The sequence below is a fragment of the Cydia pomonella genome, chromosome 27 (genome assembly GCF_033807575.1).
Source record: "Cydia pomonella isolate Wapato2018A chromosome 27, ilCydPomo1, whole genome shotgun sequence".
Classification (NCBI taxonomy): domain Eukaryota; kingdom Metazoa; phylum Arthropoda; class Insecta; order Lepidoptera; family Tortricidae; genus Cydia; species Cydia pomonella.
The window spans coordinates 5,086,785-5,110,532 of NC_084729.1; the positions used below are offsets into that span (position 1 = coordinate 5,086,785).

Below are 23,748 nucleotides of genomic sequence, written 5' to 3' on the forward strand. Positions count from 1 at the left end.
ACTTTATTTGTGCAAAATGTGACGGTTTCAACTAAAAGATACCATATTGTCGGTTGCCGATAAGGTTGATTTCATGATTTCATATTAAAGTTTTATGGAAATTACGCCTTATTGACAACCGCCAATAAGTACCCTTTTAGTAGAAAACGCCGCAATAAGAAAAAAATACAAATGCCAGTCAACTATTGGGTCAAAAGACATAAATGTTGGTGCAGGAGAAATTAATAACTAACAAGGATAAATAGAAACCGAGAAGTGAAATAATATGAAAATAAACCTACAAAAATATATGTTTCAATGTATTTAACAAAAAAAATCTAACTTTAAAACTAATATCACACTAATATCCCCTAACAATAGAGAATTATGTAAGCATAGAGTGCTAACATAATTCTCTATGTAAGCATAGAGTGCTCCATACATCAGTTTTCTTATAAAAACTAAGGTTTTTTCACAGTCGACATCTAGCGTCAAGTAGTGGATTTTTCAGTACTGCTACTGAGCTATATTAACTAATTATATATAAGACAAAGATATACACAACACGTAGTTTTAAAATGTTTACGTAGGCAAGTTGTATAATAGCCATTACTATCATCAGAAAGGCATTTTCTCTAATGAAAACCGAAAACAATAATATTATTAAAAGCTTCCTGATAAGCAAATACTGCACTATCATCTAAATTAGGCGCACCTTACTTACGCTGACAAGGCTATACTTAAGTTTGCCTTCCTGAGCGCGATGGATGAGCGTGCTCGGGACCGCGGATATCATGTTATTTTTAATTTTATTTAAATAAATAAATATTATAGGACATTCTTACACAGATTTACTAAGTCACACAGTAAGTTCAAAAACGCTTGTGTTGCGGGCACTTAGACAATGAAATTTATATATAGCGTTGTCTAAATGCCCTCAATATACAAATACATAGAAAACACCCAAGACTCAGGAACAAATATCTCTGCTCATCACACAAACAAATGCCCTTATCGGGATTCAAACCCGACTACCGGGCATTGTATTTGTGGTAAGCAGTCTCCTGAGGAGTTCCATGCGCATTGTCGACCCTAACCCCCCCCCCTCCCCCCACCTTTCGTTCATCATCATCATATATCAGCTCTTTATCGCCCACTGCTGAGCATAGGCCTCTCTTCTAGTACGCCACTTGCCCCGGTTCTGAGCTAATCTCATCTAGAAGTGACCCGCAACCTCCCGAATGTCGTCCACCCAACGAGCCAACGCTAGGGGCTTCTTTCATCCGAATAAGTGATTTTCGTTGAGCTCTGGCAACCTTACTCACCGGCAGGAACAAAACACTATCTAGTGTTATTTGGCTGCGGTTTTCTGTAAGGTGGAGGTACTTCCCCAGTCCCAGGCTTCATTTACATTACATGCCACCCGGCGGCAAGTTATATCCCGCGCGAGATCTTAATTCCCGTACTATTTTATCTAGAGACAAAACGGGCAAAATCTCCACCATAAAACACTCAAATAAATCAAAGCGGGCATTATAAAAGAGCTAGCTAAGCGGCCGATTTCAGGAACCACTTTGCCACATATTTTGTATTGACCTAAGTATCCCCGCGCTTGGACGCCTACCCAGTGACCCACTTACAGCTTACACTACGCAGTGACGTCACAACAGCATTGCGACTCGCCCGTAAACCGGGATAACATAATTTCAACCTTATAAAATGCGCAATAGAGTTAAGATTTGAATGGAGATTTTTGTGACAAAATACGCGTCTTCGTGCCTTAAATTTAGGCAGTAAAGCTCAATTTTGAATGGGAAACTTTGTTGTAAATTGTTTGAAAATAGAATTTATGTTGAATGAGATAAGGTTTAGTTTAAAGTGAATCGAGGTGTTAATTTATTAGATTTTAGGCTTTTGTGGTTTGAGATTAGTGGTTTCATACATTTTTGGGACAAAATATTAACTTTGGGACCTTTTGTTAGCTTTGTTTTTGTGAACAAGTATTTATCCCTCGATTTTATTTCAGTAATTTAAACAGAAATTGATGTTATTATTTATAATTTTTATCAAAATACCTGCCTACTCTAAAGACATAAGTAATATTAATGTCTTATTAGCACATTATTTTGCTTATGATAAACTAGTAACTCGCCCCGGATTCGCATGGATTTACATAAAAGCTTAACAAATTATACACCTAAACCTTTCTTAAGAATCACTCTACTCATACGTGAAAACTGCATGAAAATCCGTTCAGTCGTTTTTGAATTTATCGCGAACATACAGACAGACAGACACACCGACAGACGCGGTGGGGTACTTTTTTTTATATGTCTGACATAAGAAAAACTGAACACTCCAAACCATCTCCAAACATTATTAAAAATCTGCCTGACGTCTATAAACGTCGAAACCAACCGACGTGTATACCCGTCGGTTTACGAAGATTGCAATCCAGTGAATGGATACAACCAGCACAAAAGGGCTCAGAATGTATCAGACATAACAAAAGATAAGACTGACCTATTAAAAAGATTGTAGTATTCTATTTCTTCGTTATAAATTATTTTAGAATCTAGATTTAAATCATTAGGCAACCAATGACGGCAATGCAATGACTCTTCTTTATGGAGTGTGGAATTAAAAGGAGGAAAATCTCCTATGGCGGAACTATTGCAAAAGTGACCAGCTTTTAGCTTTAAATAATAGTTCCTAATCTCTCCGGTGGCGCTAGGTAGACTCACGAATTACATGAACCATAGAGGTATAATAATATAGAGGGGGGAAGGGCAACAAATTACCCGACCAAATTACGTAGATTGTTTGTGGTATGTTATCAGGAATGTTAAAACGTGTTTTTAATTTTGTCGCATTGCGCATGCCTGTCCCTCACGGGCGCGCGTGTCTAGACCACGCTTGGTCTACCCTCATTCGTGCGCGTCGGCTGCGTTCGCTTTCAACGTTAAGCTGGCCATACACACTAGGGTATGCCTGCGCAGTTTTATCAACTGGACAGGTAAAACGGAGCGTGTGTGGCATTCGCCTGTACAGTTTCCTATACAGCTTTACCTGTGCAGTTGAACTGCACAGGAAAAACTGCGCAGGTATACCCTAGTGTGTATGGCCAGCTTTACCGGTCGACAACTTTGACACCCCCCCACTATCTCCAGTTACCCGTGAACAAGATGCATGTAACTGCGTCGAAATATCGGGAGCTCGAAAACAATACAAAAGGTAATCAAATCACGGTCCATATCTCGATTTAAGTCTAGTGCAGGGGTTCCCAATCTTTTTCAACATGCGGCGCAGTTACAAGTTTAGTATTTCGCAACGGCGCCCTTGTAAATTTAAAATCACGGTCTAAAAAGAGTGATACGACGCTATATTATTTACCGATGTGAGCGCTCAAATAGGTACCCGCGAATATTTGTGGTTTCGGATAATGATAGAACTCACGGCGCCCCTCTTTACTTTCTACGGCGCACCAGGGCGCCGCGGCGCACACTTTGGGAACCCCTGGTCTAGTGAAACTAACCGTGAATCATTCAAAACTGTTATCACATACGTTATACGACAGTTGTCAAATGGTATGAAGATGTTCCATGAAAGTTAACAATGTTTACAGTGCGATGTCGGCACTGGCTTAGCCAAGACAAAGAGAATTGATAATTAAGAATTTCTTCGTTTTCAAACTTTTGAAGGTCTACACATAATAACCAAATTGTATATCATAAAATGTTAAGGTTTTAGATAGATTTTATACGGTGCGGTGCCATTAAAATATCATTTATCATTTTATCCCAGGCTTGACATGTATATGATTTCGTGTCATTTACGATGACGCACAGATTTGTCAAATGTAACCTTTAATGACATGACTATAGGAGTCAAGGCACTTTATAGGCGAAATATTTCATCAAAAAGCGGCCAAGTGCGAGGTGCGAGTCGGGCTCGCCCATGAAGGGTTCCATACCATTTATGACGTATAAAAAAAACTACTTACTAGATCTCGTCTCAAACCAATTTTCGGTGGAAGTTTGCATGGTAATGTACATACGTCATAAATGTTACGGAACCCTTCATGGGCGAGTCCGACTCGCACTTGGCCGCTTTTATTTAGTTTTATCATTCTCTTATTTTAGAAGTTACAGGGGGGCGGGACACATTTTTACTACTTTGGAAGTGTCTCTCGCGAAAACTATTCAGTTTAGAAAAAAATAATATACGTAACCTCAATATCATTTTTAAAGACCTATCCATAGATACACCACACGTATGGGTTTGATGAAATATTTTTTTTTGAGTTTCAGTTCTAAGTATGAAGAACCCCCAAAATTTATTGTTAAATTTTTGTTTTCTATTTTTGTATGAGATTACTTCTACATATCAAGTTTCAACAGTATAGTTCTTATAGTTTCGGAAAAAAGTGGCTGTGACATACGGACGGACAGACAGACATGACGAATCCATAAATGTTCCGTTTTTTGCCATTTGGCTACGGAACCCTAAAAACCAATTCTTTTACAAGCTTTATATTCATTTGCAATGTACCGATGTATGTAGATATTTTTGATGTATGTAACTAATGTACAGGTAAAATTTTACCTACCAACCTTTATTTTATAAGGTGTAATTTTCATTTCCTTACAAACTATCCCTTTTTCATCGTGTTTGAGTATTTGTTTGTCCAAATGTTTTGACGCGACCCGCACGTAGCCCCGTGCGAGTCGGTGACATTACTTATGCATATATGAATTAGGGCGATGGCACCCATAGGGAAAGCATACGGTTTCTAGTTAAAATCTCTAATAAACTACAATATTAACTTGGCTAAAATAAGGACGCTAAGCACACAGGATTTCGAACACTGACCCGCCATTTTCTGTCTCTGTCGCACGCGGATAGTTGAATTGCTGTCCCACTTGCACAGTAGCATTGACCGCAGGCATCATGTTTGGGACAGCAATATACATAATTACGTTTACAAGAGTTCTTCTAACAAACATTGGCTCAGTTTCATTGGTCGATAATTTGGTCGATATAAAGTGTGAAACTCATAACTGGATAGTTCGGTCGATATACTGCATGCGGGTGACTCCCCGCAGGCGGTATGGTGGCATAACGACTAGTGAAACTCATAAGTGGATAGTTCGGTCGATATACTGCATGCGGGTGACTCCCCGCAGGCGGTATGGTGCAATAACGACTAGTGAAACTCATAAGTGGATAGTTCGGTCGATATACTGCATGCGGGTGACTCCCCGCAGGCGATATGGTGGCATAACGACTAGTGAAACTCATAAGTGGATAGTTCGGTCGATATACTGCATGCGGGTGACTCCCCGCAGGCGATATGGTGGCATAACGACTAGTGAAACTCATAAGTGGATAGTTCGGTCGATATACAGCATCCGGGTAACTCCCCGCAGGCGGTAAGGTGGTATAAAGAATAGTGAAACTCATAATGGCATGTGTTTTGGAAATCTCCCGCACCCCGTATACGGGCCCAATCCACCAATGAAAACAGTTCCCCGAATGCGGGCCCTATGGCAGCATGCATTATGGAAATCTCCCGCACCCCGCATACGGGCCCTATCGACCAATGAAACTGAGCCATACTATTGTAATTGCCTGGCTGATGGGACAAACACGAAACTGTTGAAAACTCTACACACAATCATTTTGTTATTGACGCGGGTGTGTCAAAAGAGAGGCATGGTCACCATGAATGTCATCTCGCCTTATGTGGTAGGGCACAGCACAGAGTATGTCATACCAGATCTAAAGCAGAGCTCAACTGGGGAAATACATCCTTACAGAAAACCACAGCCAAATAAAACTAGACCCTACTCATAATGTTGTGTTCCTGCCGGTGAGTACGGTTGTTGCCAGAGCTCGAGGGTACGAAGTGTTAGGGTTGGCAACGTGCATGTAACTCTTCCGGAGCTGCAGGCGTATATAAGTTGCAGAGACTGCTTACCATCAGGCAGGTCGTATACTTGTAGTATTTAATAAAATGACAGATCAATGGAAAAATTGGGACAATCAAACTAGCATTTTTGTATGTTATATAGAAAGAGAGCTTGAAAGGTCTTCTTTAATGTCCTATGTCCCCTAGGTGGGGCAGAGGGCGTCCACAGTGCGCCGCCATCTGGATCGGTCTTGAGCTTCGTGCTTGAGATTGGTCCAAGTCTTCCCAATAGCCTTCGCCTCTGAATAATAGTCCGTCGCCAGGTCTGCTTAGGACGGCACCGTTTTCACTAATTTCTCTTTCCTTGGGAATGCTAATGCTTGCCTCGGTATGTGGTCAGGATCCCTTCGGAGTGCAAGGGCGTAGCCAGCCAGTGGACTAGGGGCGGGCAAGTTGATATCGCCGGAGTCCTAGAGGGAGGCAGGCGCCGCACAGGGACATACATTGTGTGTAAAATTTGAGCTCTAGGGGGGAGGGGGGGGGGGGGGGGGGGGGGGGAGCTGCCCCCCTACCCTGCCTGTATCTACCTGCCTGTGTGTGCCCAATCCAACTGCAGTTCCGGCGCTTGATCTGCTGGTGGATCGGATTGAAAAGTACGTAAACATAAATAGTCGTTAACGATGTCGTTTGTAGTGAGGATGTGTTGTTAACTGACATGTTCTTTAATGAACATTGAGATATTTTTAGCTTGTTTCCTTTTGGTTCTATAAATAGTCCATTTACCTATCTGAAAATTGGGAGGCTAGCCAAGATGACTTATGACTTAAATTGTTGATCCATCTAGGATTCAAGCTAATTTGGTAGTTAATACTAGCGGTATGAAATGTCCAACGTAAAGTAAGCTCGCCATAAGTACGGGTGGACCCGGGTATGTCCTTAAACTACGTCTAAAAGAGAGGCATGGGCATTGTGAATGTCATCTCGCTTAGTGTGGTAGGGCACAGCACAGCGCATGTCATTCCAGATCTAGAGCAGAGCCCAACTGGGGAAGTACCTTACAGAAAACCGCAGCCAAATAACACTACACCCTACTCATAGTGTTGTGTTCCTGCCGGTGAGTAAGGTTGCCAGAGCTCAACGAGGGTGCGGAGTATTAGGGTGCCTTTCGACCAGAGATGTGCTATGCTTGCTATTCTATGTTTTCATACATTTGAAACGCAGCTTCAGCTACGTTTGAAATGTATGAAAACATAGCATAGCACATCTCTGGTAGAAAGGCATACTTAGGGTCGGTAACGTACATATAACTCTTCCGGAGTTGCCGGCGTCCATAGGCTACGGTAACCGCTTACCATCAGGTGGGCCGTATGCTTGTTTGCCACTGACGTAGCATAAAAAAAGTACGCCATGACAGGTTATTCGTATAAATATACAAGCAAATCTGGCCCTTATTTATTTATATAATAAATATAAATATAAAAATATTGTCTTTTAATTATTTATATAATAATTCAAGCCTTGGAGACCCTCTACATTTCTAAGGATAATTTAATATCTTTTTTATATTTTATCTCTGACTTATACATCTCTAAAGAATTTTAGTATTTGTTGGTTTTATTTTTTAATCATAGTTTTTTTTTGTGTAATTTGACATTTAGAGACAGTATTACATCTCTAATAAAGTATTTATTATTTCATCGATTCCATATTTGTAATTGTTTTTTTGTAATTTTTATTGTTTGTAAAAATGGACATCTAAAAGTGCCCCTGTGGCCTATTTGCTGAATAAATGTTTGATATTTGATATTTATAGCAAGCGAATAAGTGGGCCGTTTTGCCAGCAGCGGTCACAAATGCCAATGAAAATGCAACCGTATTGAGATGACAGATGAGAAGCAACGAATATATACATTGTTTAACAGGCTAATTCGACCGTGCACGTGATATGGAACATTAAATTAATATTGAAATTATATGAATTAGCTGTCATTCTCGCGTTCATTTCGCTCATACTTAGTTATCCGCACATATTTTGACGCACCGTTGCTACATCTTGCATCTCAGTTTGGGCGTCGCAAGACTCGTGAAGTCGATGTTTGTGCTATTAAAAGATAGCCTCATTATTGGGCGTCATTCCCTTTTTAGATTTAACTATAAACTATTACCATGAAAAGAACGAGTTCAAAACAGCAGAGATTGGATAGAGGTGAATTGGGTACTTGACACATGTTGAATACTTATTATAACAAAATTTAGTTAAATGGATAGAAAATGAGCCATCCATTATAAAAAGTAGGAAATTAAAATTTTTTATTGAGATTATAAAAAAAAACAAAGCCAAAAAAAAAATTGTCTTTCAAAAATAGAAAAGAAATTGTTACCATTCGATTCCTTACATTTTATTGAAAAATAAATTGTACGACAACTATACACATAAACGCAATATTTCAGGGTCAAAATGGCAATTTGTGACGTCACATCACCTTATCATTTTGTTAGAGGCGTTTCAATCATCGAGTGCGAGCGTCAGACTTTAACTCTCATTTCTGATCTTTGTGTTGCTTAAATGCCATGAGTCCTATATAGACATTTGATCCTCAGGAAAATCAAGATCGTTTGACATTATTTCCAAAAAACAGTCAAGTAGGTAGCCAATTGTTCAGTTTAAAAAACACCATGTATTAAGCCCCCGGCAAGCTGTTGGCAAGGTTGTATCTCTCACCTTCCCATATGCTTCCCATCCAAACGGAAATTCGTTTTCATTTTAAAACTACGTATTGGATTGTAATGAAACTTTGCACATACAATGACATGAGGTATATCTATTCCTATAATTAATTTATATAGCTCCAGTTTATAAAATAAACCAAATAGAGCAAAAACAAGTTTAATATGAAATTTTCTAATTAGCTGTATTTTTTTAACTGTAGTATCTGTGGTAAACTAATTACACAACTACATATAAATACATTATCCTATTGTATGTACAAAGTTTAAGGGTAATCTAGCTAGTCGTATTAAAATGAGAGCGTCACTACGTTCGTATGGAGAACCGAGTTTGCTGGGAGCTATAAAGTAATATCAACGGTCGTTTTGAATACTGTTAAACCAATGGGGTTGTTTCCATCTACAAATCTTAGGGCAGAATTAGTTATTGTATATGAACATGTTAAACTACTTTTAGGGGACCTGTAATGAAAATGACCATATTTTTTGTAAATATTGAATTCAAAATATCTGGTGGCACACGTCACGTGACCAAACTCGAAACGTCTTTGAAGATTCTGATGACGTCACAACTCTCGGATTGACACTGTTGACAGTTAGGCGATAAACAACAAATGACAAATGTCAGTTGACAGTCCGTATCTTCTACGTGTGTATGTAGTTATGTGTCAAACCGTAAACTGTGACGTCACACAATTTTCAAAGAGCGTTTTGGGCGCGAAAGCATCAGTCAAAATATATTTTGTTAATTTAACATATTTAAAGCCGTTTTTAGTATAAAGTTGAATTTTAGGGCAACTTTTAGTTAATATAGAACGTAATACAAGCTTTTCAAAAAATTGGAAACAACCCTATTATAGTCCAGTATTTACCAGTACTAATACCCTTGACTTATCCTTAATCCAAAGCAGACACAGAATTCTAAGTAATCGGGAAGCGTCTGGTTGACGTAATTGTTGACCGAAGAGCTGGCGATGGCGGCTTCCTCGCACAACGTATCAGTATGGCGATACAACGAGGAAATACCGCCAGCATCCTTGGAACAGTCATCATCAGATATATCGCAGCAGCCGAGATGCTCAAAAATATCTAAACACTAGAGTATGTGCCTTAACAATGAAGCGTGTTCCGATATATTTGATGACGGCTATACAATGCCTCCAGGGCCTATTTTAGATTTAAGCTAGTTATAGTAATACCTCTGTATCTATTATGTAAATAAAGATAATATTAATAAATTAAAAATAAACCTATTTATTGACAATAACAATATACATAATGGATATATACAGATGATTACTATAACTAGCTTATATCTAAAATAGGCCCTTGAGGCATTGTACCAAGGAATTGAAGTTAAAAGTACCTACTATAAGTGTATAGCTTGTTAACTTATAATTCGGTAGGTATACCTCCTCTGTAATTCAAAACCGGTAAAAAAATCAATTTTCGAATAATTCCTGAAATACATTTTCATTTACCATTATTCTAAATTTAAAACGAGATGGCTACGCGTCAACGAGTCTATATGTCGTGTGATTCACGAAGACGCGTGGCTTGACTCCTATTGTCATGTCATTAAAGGTTAGATTTGACAAATTTGCGCGTCATCGTGGATGACACGGCTATATCTGGGTTATTGATAACTGATAACATACGATCTGTCAAACACCTGTCACTTCAGATAAGATAGGCTTGAATCCTGTCAACATGTCTAGTATCTCATGAAAATAGAGTCGGAAGAATTTTATTACTCTTTTAAGAAATAATCAAGTATCGGTAAAGTCGGACCATGTTTATTCTGCAAGCCATTTGAAATGATAAATACATACATACATTCATAAAGTCATGCCTGTTTCCCGTAGCTTTGTCTCTTATGATTAACGTATAAAATATTTTGTATGTATAGAATATGTATATGGGAAGTTAAGCAAATATTTTTTATTGAAAAAAAATTATACATAAAATAACAAAATTTGTTAATTGTCGCCATTACGCAGGTAATAAACAAAATGTTGAAAACTTTCAAGTTAAATATTATGAATCTATTCAAGAGATAAATTAATCTTTTTTTTTTTTGAAAACGATTTAGTTATATATATGTAGAACATACCCAAATGTCCAAGAAATTGGATCGGTAGTTTGGATAAAAAAATGATTTTCCTTATTACGCGGTTTACTCAAAAATCACCAGCATTTGAGGGTTCAAATTTTGTTAAAGCAATACATATAAGGGTTAATAATTCGGTAAAAGGAAATAGTTATTTGTACAAGAAGAGAGCAAAGTTTGATTTTGCTCACTGTTTTTGAGCAGCAAATTACCCTTGTTCGAGCTGCTGACGTGAATATTATTTTTACGCTAAGGGCAGTTTGACTATTCTTGTATAGCCGGCTATACCATTTGACCCACTTCCTGGTTTCAAATGAAGCCGAAAATTTAACACTGTAAGTCGGGTGACAGTACAATACTAAGGTATCATGGAGCTGATGATGGAAACAGGAGGTGACCATGGAAACTCTGTGATAAAACAACGCAAACTAATTGTGTTTGGGTATGTGTGTGCGATAAGACCGCCTGTTGTTTACCTCTTCTTTATGTGTTGTATTATTTGTACTGTTTCTGTATTGAGGTGTGCAATAAAGTATATTTGTATTGTATTGTAAGTACAGTTAACGATAAAATCTTGTATCAAAAATGTAATTTTTGAGAAAAAAACTTATTAAATCATGTAAAAATAAATGTCAGCTATACAGTATGTATCTGAAATTAAAGCAATTACTCAAACCCTTAACGTATAAGTCGTACTGAGCAACTTTTACTTTGGAACCAACCCCGAAATCGCGAAAAAAATGGACTCTGGAAATTTTAACATCAGACCAACACAATATTTCATATTTAAAAAATAAGGACGCTGTGGCACTAAGTTTATTTTAGTTCTAGTACAAATAACGGCAAAGAACTCGTATTATACCGGGTGTTTCCTGTAACACGAGCAAATAATTAAACCACATATTGTACTCCTAAAACGATATAACTTTTGATTAACAACTTTTAAAATTTATGAAATATATAGATTTTATCTTTTTCATACAAATCAAATATTACTTTCAATGTACGCTGACATCAGTGTGTTTGACGTTGCTTGTTAGTAACAAGTTGTTACGCTTTAAATGTAACAAAATTCGCAATACATTGCGTCTTAGAATTAACTTCAATGTGTAATAAAAAATAAAACATAATTTATTTATAAAAGTTGCTGAAGTTGAGTTAGTCAGTTTGAGGAGTACAGCCTACAGTTTAATTTATTGCTCCTGTTACAGGAAACACCCGGTAGAATGCAAGTATGCTGAAAACTATTCCTTTTATGACTCAGATGCATGTGGTGTACATAATATACTACTACGTAGGCACTAAAATAGTTTCGGAACCGGTTCAAGCAACCAGAACTGCAGATTAGACGTGAGCGATCATCTGATACTGATAAGATCGAGATAACGGCTGATAACGCGGTTCGTATGCGCACACGCACTTCGGTATAACCATGGCCCTCTGTTTTATTCACCAAAGTTCATAATATTAAATAAATAAATAAATATTATAGGACATTATTACACAAATTGACTAAGTCCCACAGTAAGCTCGATAGGGTTGTGTTGAGGATATTGTTCCACTAATTTTTGGTGACCGCTATGAGACCGTGATTCTCCCAATCCTAACCTACGGATGCGAAGCATGGACACTAACACTCAAGGAAGAAAATATGCTGCTAGTTGCCGAGAGGAAGATCCTCCGGAAGATACTGGGCCCCAAAAAATCCAAATGGGAGCTGGACAGTCCTTAGGAACCGTGAGATTGAAGACCTAGTGACTAAACCTAACATGAGAACTGGACCTTAACATTCTCGCTATCGAGTGACATTGCTGATGAACATAATCAGACCAAGCTAAGTTGGCAGCGATTTTGATAGCCCAGCCTGTGCAAGTGTTAAATCAAACGTCATAATTTCATAGGCGTCGTCTTAATACAATGCGATTACGCGATTATCGCAAATTCGCGAAAGCGTGATCAAACATATTAAACTCGAATGAGTGTCCTAATTGGTCGCGCGATTGTCAATTAGGACACCTATTCAAGTTCAATATGTTTGATCGCGCGTTCGCGCGAATTTGCGATAATTGCGTAGTCGCGTTGTATTAGGACGATGCCATAGAAGTTTGACGTTTAAAATATTTTACACCTGCAATGTCTAGGCTGTCAAAATCGCTGCCAACTTATCCTGATCTGACTCTAAGCGTATAGGCATAGGGTAAAATATCTAAAGATGTCTCCTGCAAAGTACTATCATCCACCACAATTTTTGTAGGAAACTCACCTCTACAGCCTTCAAATAAGGTTCAAGTGACTAAAATTTAAGGCGTCGACATAAGGATGTTAGTTTCTAGGTACTATACTTCCGAAACATTTCAGTAATTTGCATGCTTATCAGTTCAATGAACGATAACTCGTTTTCAGACTCAATCCACTAAACGGGACTTATTCGCGTATAATTAAGTTTTAAAATTACCTCCGACATTTCCAGGATAGCATTGTCCCCGTATATCGGATCGAAGAATGTGTAAACGCTGTAAAACTACTTCAGTACCGATTTTAGCAGAAATTAGTCAAAACCAAAAAGCGTTTTTGTCATTCAATTTTGAGAACTCAAAAGATAGCTACTTTTTTCTGCGTGCGTATGATTAGGGAATGCAATAACCGGTCAACCATAAAATAACCGATTATCGGTTATAATCGGTTACGGTTATTTTTGGCAAAAAATTATAAATGACCAGTTCGCCTGATGATAGTTTGTTAGTCAATCGCAGAAGGCCACACACTAATACAGGGTCTATTTCACGTTTCGGTCTGAAGGCTAATACCTATAACAAATCCAACCGAGAGATTCGAAGAATATACGTAATGGATATATACAGAGGATTACTATAACCAGCTTAAATCTAAAATAGGCCCTTGAGGCATTGGCATCAAGGATGCTAGCGGAATTTCCTCGTTTGTATCGCAATACTGATACGTTGTGCGAGGAAGCCGCCAGCTCTTCGGTCACCAGTTATGCCAACCAGACGCTTCGCTATTTCTGCAAAAAACTTCTGCGAGCTGTGACCCCATGGACCTAGAGTTTCAACGCCAAATGGACCTCTTATATTTATTACGTTTCAAAATTTGCGCCCGCTTTTACAATAGTCCGTTGGAGGAGGGACCGTTGCCAGTGTGTCTACACATGAATAATTAATCGCTTGCGTGTAGTCGTTATTGGCCTGGGACGGCAGGCCGTCAGATACGAGTAGGATAAGAGACTGCAGTAGACTGGTAATCGGTGGGACCCCTTGAGGATGAGAAAGAGATCTAAAGTAGCTCCGGCTTCGGTGTGTGTATGTGTATGTGTGTGTTAGAAGGGAGACATGTCCCAGTTAGCGTTATCAACCTGTCGAATCAACAAGCTTATCAGTGGGTCTGTTTTGGTGCCGCTATCTCCGAAACTGGATACCAGTGATGTTATTCAGACTTTTTAAAGTGTGAGTAATACTGGCAACAAAAAAGGTAACTGAAAAAACAGCTGAAAATTGTTGAACTTACATATGAAACTTGGACATTCAAGTAAGATAGATACATAGACTACTCTTTATAGGCACACCTCAGTAAAAGATACATAATTATATGTATATCCAAGGGCGTCTGCTTGAGGGCATAGGGGGCAGCCGCCCTCGCTAGACAATAAAATTTGTAACTATGTCCGGCAGACGGTGACTCGCCCTCACAAGATGCCCCCACAAAAAGCGACATCTAGGATGGCTCAAGGGCAACACCAGTTTGAGCAGCTCACGGATATCGAGAGGTGTGCGTTTCTTTCTACCCAGTAGCTATTAACAGCCACTGTGTCAACTCGCGTCTTATGCATCTTTCATTTCCACCCCTGGAGCTTATAGCTATAACGACTCTACTCTGGGAGCTTCTCGACTCTGCTCTGGCTGGCCGGCCAAGGCAAGCCAGAGGCAGAGAATCCTGTGCCAACCAACCTCCTTCGAGTGACAGAACTCCCCCGGGAATACTCGGGTACGTGAGGTTGCTACTCCCCAACAGCTCGCCACAACGCATTGACTGATTTTACTGGTAAAACCAGCGGTCATCACATCCCTACGCCTTAAATATTTGTATTGTTATTACAATTTTTTCAGTGTAATACACAACTCGGTGCAAATAAAACCTTACCGGCAGCTTCAGAAGTAAATGATTTAAAAAACGTGGATATTCCATTTATAAATAAAATAAACGTGCTCATGAAATAAACATAAAAAATAACGAGCCTCGGCGATAATTAAAAGTTATGTAGCGGCCATTTTGTATTCCCTTCATAAACATCAACAGACGACACATAACTATACTTATTATTTATCCGACTTCTAAAGAGGAAAAAAGAGGTTTTTAACGAGCAGACGGATCACCTGATGGTAAGTGATTACCGCTGCCCATGGACACCAGAGGAGTTGTAAGTGCGTTGCCGGCCTTTTAGATGGGAGTACGCTCTTTTCTTGAAGGTTTGAAGGTCGTAGCAGTCCGGGAATACCGCAGGCGACAGTTCATTCCACAGTTTAGCTGTGCGAGGCAGGAAGTTTCTGGAGAAACGCGCAGTTGAGGACTGCCAACCATCTAAGTGGTGCGGATGAAAATGTTGTCGCGTAGGGCGATGGCGAAAAGAAGCGCCAGGGATTAATCCGAACAGTTCCTTGCTGCACTCTCCGTTATACATGCGATAGAAAATCTGACAGTCAAATCCAACCGACGGACCGAAGTCAAATAGTTTTAATCATAGACATATTATCTAAGGACGGCCCTTACGGGCAATAATAATTGTTTGTTGTTTTGTAATATGGATATCTTTTCCGAAATAATAGTATTTTATGCAACAGTTGTATAAGAAGGGTCAAAAAAGGCGAGTGGCGTGAGTTACAATGTGAGCCGGAGCCGAAGGCGTAGGCGAACATTGTAAAGGAATACGCCACGAGCATTTTTTGACCTACTTATACAACGTTGCATACAATATTTTTCCTACGAGTCAACAAAAATAAATCTTAATTTAGGTAAACAAAGCCAAAGTATATAGCCAAGACGCGCGAGCATACCTTGTTACGCGCCCAGCCCGCCCCGGGCCGCGGCCGGCCGGTCAGCGACACCTTCTCGTAACTCATGAGGCCCTGGTACTTGCTACTTGCTAAATTAAATTTTGGACAGTTTTTTCTCAATTTTGGCCACCGTAGCCTACGGAGACTAACAAGCAACGCTAAGCGGTCTTCGTAGTCTATGGGTGTTGCTATATTACCGGTGTCACATGCGTGTTTCTGACTTATGAAGTAATTATTTTTACTATGCAACCAAATGAATATTTTGTAAGTTGGCAGCAATGCACTTAGTTTAAAACTGTATTCGTTTTGGTTTTGTTAGGTTGGTAGCAATTAATCGCAGTAACGTTATAGCGATTAAAAGCACAAGAGCTTTTATGAGGAATAGACAATATAGACTTTTCTTGAAACCTTTTATGTATGTTCTTATATTCGTGTTAATGAATGCATAAATGACAGATAACAGTAGAGGAGTAGGAAAAAGCTCTTTATTAATTTTTTGTTTAATAAGAATGGGGCCAGTACAGCTTTTAAGGCTTATTGCCAGACGTTTTACACGTGCAGCCTGTGGGTGAGATTTACACAGAAGGCTTATAATACACTGCGTGTGCAATACAACAACGTCCTTAGAATGCTGTTGAGGCGGCCTAAACACTGCAGCGCATCGGGCATGTTCGCGGAGGCTAGAACCGACGACTTCTTTGCCATAAGGCGAAAAAGAATTGCCTCAATGCTTGGGAGAGTGCGCGAAAGCAGCAACAGCATGCTAAGGACGTTGGCCGATCGCCTCGACTGCCCGCTCACAAAATACTGGGTTAATGTGATTATTGGGAGGGACAAATAGGGTAAGACTATTTATCGCTACCAATACCTACTAGGTTAAGTTTCCTGTAGATATATAGTTTTTTAATAAGAGTTTTTTAGACTAACATAGATTTTTTAAGAAGCTAAATTACTAACCTATTTTTTATTTATTTATTATTTATTGTATACATGTACAGTACAGTAATGCATCAGTATTTCAATGGATTATGGTCCGAAATAAACATTTTTTTTCTTTTTACAGCGGTGTCACGCACACGAATTCGAGCCAATCGTGCATTCTAATGCCACAACGCGATTGGTTGATGAGTTCGCATCACGCGGGTGATTGGTCGCAACTAGTTGCGTTAGACTGCACGATTGGCTCGAATTCACGAGTGACACCACTGAAGCAGCACCATTCTTAGTGCCCGTAAGATATACAATGTGTATTTTAGATATAACCGCAAACTTAAACTAGACGTAGGTTTAAATGCTATAAAACGATACTGAAACATTTTTTTAATTTAGTTTTAACTAGAGCATTTTTAGCATTTTTTTCGTGTCAATGTATTTCGTACATCATAGTCACTTGTGGCAGTTGTGACGTCGCGTCTTTAAAGCAATGTAGTAATACATAGCATAAGCGGTGGTAGCCGAGTGGATATGACGTCCGAATTTCAATCCGGAGGTCGCGGGTTCAAATCCTGGCTCGTACCGATGAGTTTTTCGGACTTTATGTACGAAATGTCATTTGATATTTTCACTAGCTTTTCAGTGAAGGAAAAGATACATACATACATCTGCGAAGAAATTCAAAGGTGTATGTAAAGTCCCCAATCCGCATTGGGCTAGCGTGAGGACTATAGCCTAAGCCCTCTCGCGCATGAGAGGAGGCCTGTGCCCAGCAGTGGGACGTATATAGGCTGAATTATTATATTAGTAATACATAACTTGCTGAATTATTTTATCTGGAAAAATAAAAGTAGTTTGTTTTAATAAAACCTGTGCAACTGTGTTCATTAAATCCTAAACTAACTATCCGGTCGGTAGGTTATACGGTCGTATTAAACATACACGCTGTATTTTAATGGTTGTAATACTCGTAGGCAGAGGCGGCGTTAGGCGTGGGCGACGTGGGCCCCCGCCTACGGCCTCGCGGTCCGATGGGCCTCGCGCTTTAAATAAGTACCTGTATCTCGAAAACAACGTAAAAATGTTCGTTATTTCTTGCGCCACCAGAGGGCCTCGCTAAATGTACCTTGCCCACATAAAATTTTGGTCTTGCCCCGCCACTGGTAATAGGTACCTGTTGATGAATAACAAATCCGACAGCCTATTAATGAATATTCGCTACATTTGCACACGTAACTTAAAAGCCCAAAGCAAACGTTTAAAATCAAACAATACACGTGGTCGTAATATGCAATGCACTAAATTTTGCAATGGAAAAAGTACGCCGTACGCATAGCTTGTACAATGATACGTTATGTAAAAGTAGTTACTAACAAACCTATTCTTAATTTTTTCCCATAATACTGCGGGTTATGAAGGCAGCAACTCGATTATTTTAGGTATAATCCTTGGAAAATACTTGACTGACATGCGTATATCGTGTTTTTTTTTGTACGTTCAAATAAATAAAAAAATAATCGATACGTTCCCTCGATCATGATATTGCCGATTTTTAGAAGCGATTTTAAAAATTTTAGCTTTTGTTTATACTTAATTTAGTTACGAATTTTTTTAAGGGCATTTTAGACCTATATTCGTGATTTAACTTTCGAGCGAAAGTCCAAAACTCAGGATTCGAAGCGATATAGTCCTTCGAGAAAGGCGTCAAGATTGCAAAACTTACAACCGTTTTCTAAACCTTCTTCTTATAAAAACAAGAATATTAAATAAAGCAAAACGTACAGACACGTGTACTGGTAATTTTTTTTCTTCCTAGCGTTGTCCCGGCATATTGCCACGGCTCAAGGGAGCCTGGGGTCCGCTTTGACAACTAATCCCAAGATTTGGCGTAGGCACTAGTTTTTACGAAAGCGACTGCCATCTGACCTTCCAACCCAGAGGGTAAAACTAGGCCTTGTTGGGATTAGTCCGGTTTCCTCACGATGTTTTCCTTCACCGAAAAGCGACTGGTAAATATCAAATAACATTTCGTACATAAGTTCCGAAAAACTCATTGGTACGAGCCGGGGTTTGAACCCGCGACCTCCGGATTGCAAGTCGCACGCTCTTACCGCTAGGCCACCAGCGCTTTTTTTTTCTGGTAATATTAATATCATATAAAAAAAAGAACATCTAGAGCCAAAATCCAGAGAGGAAAATGTCAAGAACGAATGGAAAAATGACCACGAATGTTTCCTCTTCATAGTAGTAGCCATCGCCATAGTAAAAGACCAACCAAGTATACGAAGCATGCATATAATTTCCATACATCCTTTTCATTCGAGCTGTTATGTAAGTAGCCTTGAAACGCTGATAACAACGTGTTTCAGTCGGCTACAGCGCAATTTTCACGGCGTATTCGTTTGTTTTCGTTTTGAATGTAGATGGCGGTTTAGTTTTAGAGTGTTTCCGCATTGCCCGATCCAATATCGGTAGTTAAATGTATGACATGTGTGTTTTTCTGTATAATAAACAAATACAAGAAGTCATTATTGCTACAAATTTTTTTTAGGTAGGTAACGTAAAAATAAATCTGCATGACGGCCATACTCATTGTAGGGTTTCGTATATGGAAGGTGGAGGTATGGAATACACTCTCCATAGGCAGAACTGTTGCAAAAGTGTCCAGCTGTCAGCTATAAATAATAATTCCAAGTCTCTCCAGAGTAGCTAAGAACCTATGCGTTGTTGACGGAGTGAAGTGCGCTGTTTATGATTTGAATATTCTTTTCAAATATTCTAGGTATTGTAGCGCCACCTATTTAAGGCTTTTTGATGGACACTTTTTGGTGTATTCCTTACGTGTCGTATATAAAAAAATAATGTTGTTGTGTATGAGAAATAATAAGGTTTTTAAGATGTCTTTATGATTAATGGAAGTGATGCCTCGGATAAGATCCGCAGTAAAACATTTCACTTTTGGAGTGCAAGGGTCCTCTTGTTACTCTAACCTGGTTAATGGGAACTTAATAGGATATTGAAAAGATAAGACCAAATATATGACATGCAATTTAATACAATTCGCTAACTACTACAATGCACTCCGCTTTAGGGCGGGCGCTGCTCAGAATACAATCAGTTTCCCTAAACTGTCGGCGGTTGTGGGGTGACACTAGGGTTTGCCACCTTTTTGCGCCCCAAATAAAGTATTTCTCGTCTGATGGTACAAAAATAAAAGTACACGGCATAAAAATAAAGTATTTTCTTGTATTTTTTTAAATACATATTTTTTGTTTGTATTCGCACTGGCTAACAGTTTCTTATCAGCTTGAAATAATGTTTATAGCTTCTAAGCATGGCATGCACAAATTTAAATAAACTAGTAGTTCATTTCTGATAAGCTTAATGGAAGCATTGTTTCTTAAGGTTGCGTTCAGGAACATTGTCAAATGTATTTTCCTGGTGAATATAGATATGAAATTTCCAAATTTGCATGTTTCGCTTAAAAAAAAATATAATTAATGATTAAAGGTCGTAAATAAAGTATTTTGGCGTACTTTTAGTGCTTCGTAAAATATAAAGTACACAAAGCTAAAATAGAGTACAATAACTTTTTATAAAAGTACGGGTGGCAACCCTAGGTGACACTATAGTAAAGCTTAATCTACGATCGCGAGAAGGACGAGACGCGGGGTTTTGGCCAAAACCTGGGATAAAAGTCTAGTGCACTCACGGGTACCGAACGTAGCTATCATCCACAGGCCCGCTGGTGTTTAACGCAGTAGGCGGATCGCTGACGGTGGGCGACAGGCGTTCCTCAAGCTCCGGCTTTGGCAAGTCCGGGCGAGAACAACCCGCGGCGCTCAGGAGTTCCGCAAGAAGGACCCGCGCGATGAGACCTTGGGTCGTCGGACCGCGGCTAGGCTGTCCGACACACGGCTCGCGGGTCAGGGCCGTGCCCTACGGCTTGATGGTGGCGCCAACGTGACGCGCCTCGGAGTCGACAGGCCACGCAAGTGAAGGGGGAGGCTTGTGTGAAGCACCTCGGGATCGCCGGGCGGCAAGCACGCAGTCCACAGGCCTTGAAGACTGCGCCCTGCGGTGAAAACCCAGCGTCCCCACGACGCCTCAGCACATCAGGGAGCGCAGCAACGGCGCTCGGAGCAACACGACCGTCGGCCATGCTTGCGCACGCGCCGGCGGCACGGAAAGCACTCAGTGGGCTACGCCCTTTTCGCGCACAACACACACACACACGGCGCACTTTTACATATATCCCAATCCTCCACCGGCCAGGGCAGGCGGCGGAAGGGGGCGAGGCGGTTTATTTCGATATTCAATTGGGAGCTGTATAACTGCTAGCGTGCCCCAGTACCAACTGACTCATCCATCGTCGATTCTAGAAAAATCCCCCGCCCTCCGTTTTCGATCCATATCGACGCATCAAACGTCAAACCAACTTAAACCTTTTCCAAATCATATGACTCTCGAAAAAATATCAATGCTCATTAATACTTGTAATATTTTTAAGTGGTTAATAATAATTACTAATAATTATATTTTTATCATAACGTTTTCTACCTTGTTTCATTCAGAATACCTTCTTTCCGATGCGGTAACTAAACGCATAGTCTACTCTCTGACAGTTCTCCTGTCCAAAAATTTCAACCTTTTGACACTTTCATAATCTCTATTTATGTTTCATAAAAATTCCGAAAATGATTCTAAAATACTAATTAAATTAGGATGTGACCTATTTGAGCAGTTAGGGTAAACCAGGAGGATCATTTTGATATGCATGAAGCCAGGTTTGGTTCAACAACCTCCGCGCAATCCGGGTGACAAGTTCCGTTCAAGTGGCATACTCTTTAGACTTGTTTCTTCGAAACCAGTTAACCAGGAAGCAGGATATGCTAATCAACCTACAGCTGAGAAGGTACATTATAGTTTTACATAAGTGTCATACTCTGGTGTATGTTATTTTGTTGGAAATGCGGACAGTCATGTTGTACCGGTTATCTTGTATGGAAAAACATGTATTTATCCTAGGCAAATACGTAGCATCGCTACAATATCCCCTCTCTCGGCAAAGAGGTTAAGCGCGGCTTAACCGAGGCAGCCGGGGTAACCGGAGAAAAAAAAAAAAAAAAAAAAAAAAATCTTTTCCCAAAAAATCATCTGGTCCAGTAGGACGTTAACTATACATGCAGACATATACATGCGCTCCATATTTTATTATCGTTTGACACTAAACCTATATTTATTTATTTAGTATGCTACTTAATATTTATCTTTAATTTACCTATATTATGTTCTAGAACTATAACGTAGACGTATACCTCTTAACACTATGCTGTGGTCAGATTATGACTATCACGTGTTTCACATTAGAAATCACAGCGTGTGGCCACCACACTGTGGTTTCTGCTACCCAACTAAAAAATATAACCTAGATTTCCTTTTAAATAGTCTTAAGTTGTATAATGTAGTCGCTATAGTTAATAATGAGCTAACTACTCATTTTGAGGCTAATTGATATCTTTTAATGCTAACAAAAATATTTGTTATCTTTGATTAGGCTAATTTATTCTAATTAATTAGTATATTACATGTATTTCTATTCCTACTGTAATGCTACCTATTGATATACTAATAGTTATGTTTTACTATAGCATGCTCTGCTATGCCTAATTCCTACAAATTACAAAGCCACTAGTACCCTAATATAATGTGGTTACTAGTTGGTAGTTTTTATTTATTACTTTTTACGAGCAATAGTGGAGTTACTTGTAACCCGCACTTAAATCAAACTCCTATATGCAGCCATGGGCTTGCATTAATTGAAAAAGAAAAACTTGGTTTTCTTTTCCATGTCCTACTTAGTGTATTATATCCACCATAATTGAGTCACCCTGGGCCCTTAGGGTATGTAGTTACTTATAAAATTGATTTCCTAGGAAATGCTTGGAACAAATGTTGACCAGTTGGGTCAAATGAAGCATGTATGCTTGAAAAAAAAAGAATGGGCTAAATCTTAGTATGCCCTAATAATATAAATAAATTGTTACGTGTGACATACACCTTGTGGGACTTTAATTATGTCCTTGACATGATACTTTCCAATTTTACCCGGTCTATCTCCTGAAGATCATATACGACATCCGAATGCTTCTTAATGACTTTGCATTTCAGGAAGCGCGGTGCCAATTTTGCGGAGAAGAAGTGTGCTGCATTTGACTGTACAAAATTACGCCTCCATACGATATCGCCTACGCTTAACCGTAGTTCCTTACGGCGCAGGTTATATCGTACCAGCGTTTTGTTTGTACGCTTTGGTCAAAGCATCAGTGACGCGCTGGAAGATATCTGCCATCTCATTGAGAGCAGAGTTGCTCTGTCGGACCGGTTGGAAATTTGAGGTCGTCTAACGAATTTGGGAATACCGCCCCTAATGGAACTGCGCATGCCATCCGTCAGTCATCTCTCGCCCCTTTGCCAACAAGAATGGTGTATGCCCCGTTACAATATTAATAGTGCTATTCAAAGATAGCTGGATTTGCGGTAGGTACTTGGACCATTTCCTTTGGTCTTGTCCTACTAAAATAGCTAGGCAGGTCTCAATAGTTTGATTAAAGCGTTCTACTGTATTAGATTGACGGTGCGTAATATGCGTTATAAAATATCCTTGGTATTGAGTGTGTGGCACAAAAATCTTTAAATTGTTTACTTTGGAATATTGTTGCGTTGTCGCAGATTAAAACACATGGGATTCCCTCTTTATTTAAAATTTCTGATTCTATAAATGTAGTTACTGTTTTAGTTGTTGCAGTTCTAAGTGGGTGAATCCAACAATATTTTGTAAATACATCAACTATAGATAGTATGTAGACGTGACCAGAATATGATTGTACTAAAGGACCTATTAGGTCGATAGATAGAGTGTGTATAGGTTTATTAACCTTTTTCTGGTTTGTCATGTGCCCATGTGGAGGCTGATTTGAGTGTTTGTATGCTTTACACTTCTCACACGTGGCCACATAATT

General features: G+C 39.3%; 1 protein-coding gene across 1 annotated transcript in view; it reads right to left on the bottom strand.

Moving 5' to 3' along the window:
- The window catches only part of LOC133532426 (translational regulator orb2), a 130,485-nt gene that overhangs the window by 74,479 nt on the left and 32,258 nt on the right, over window positions 1–23,748 (bottom strand). The window lies entirely within an intron of this gene.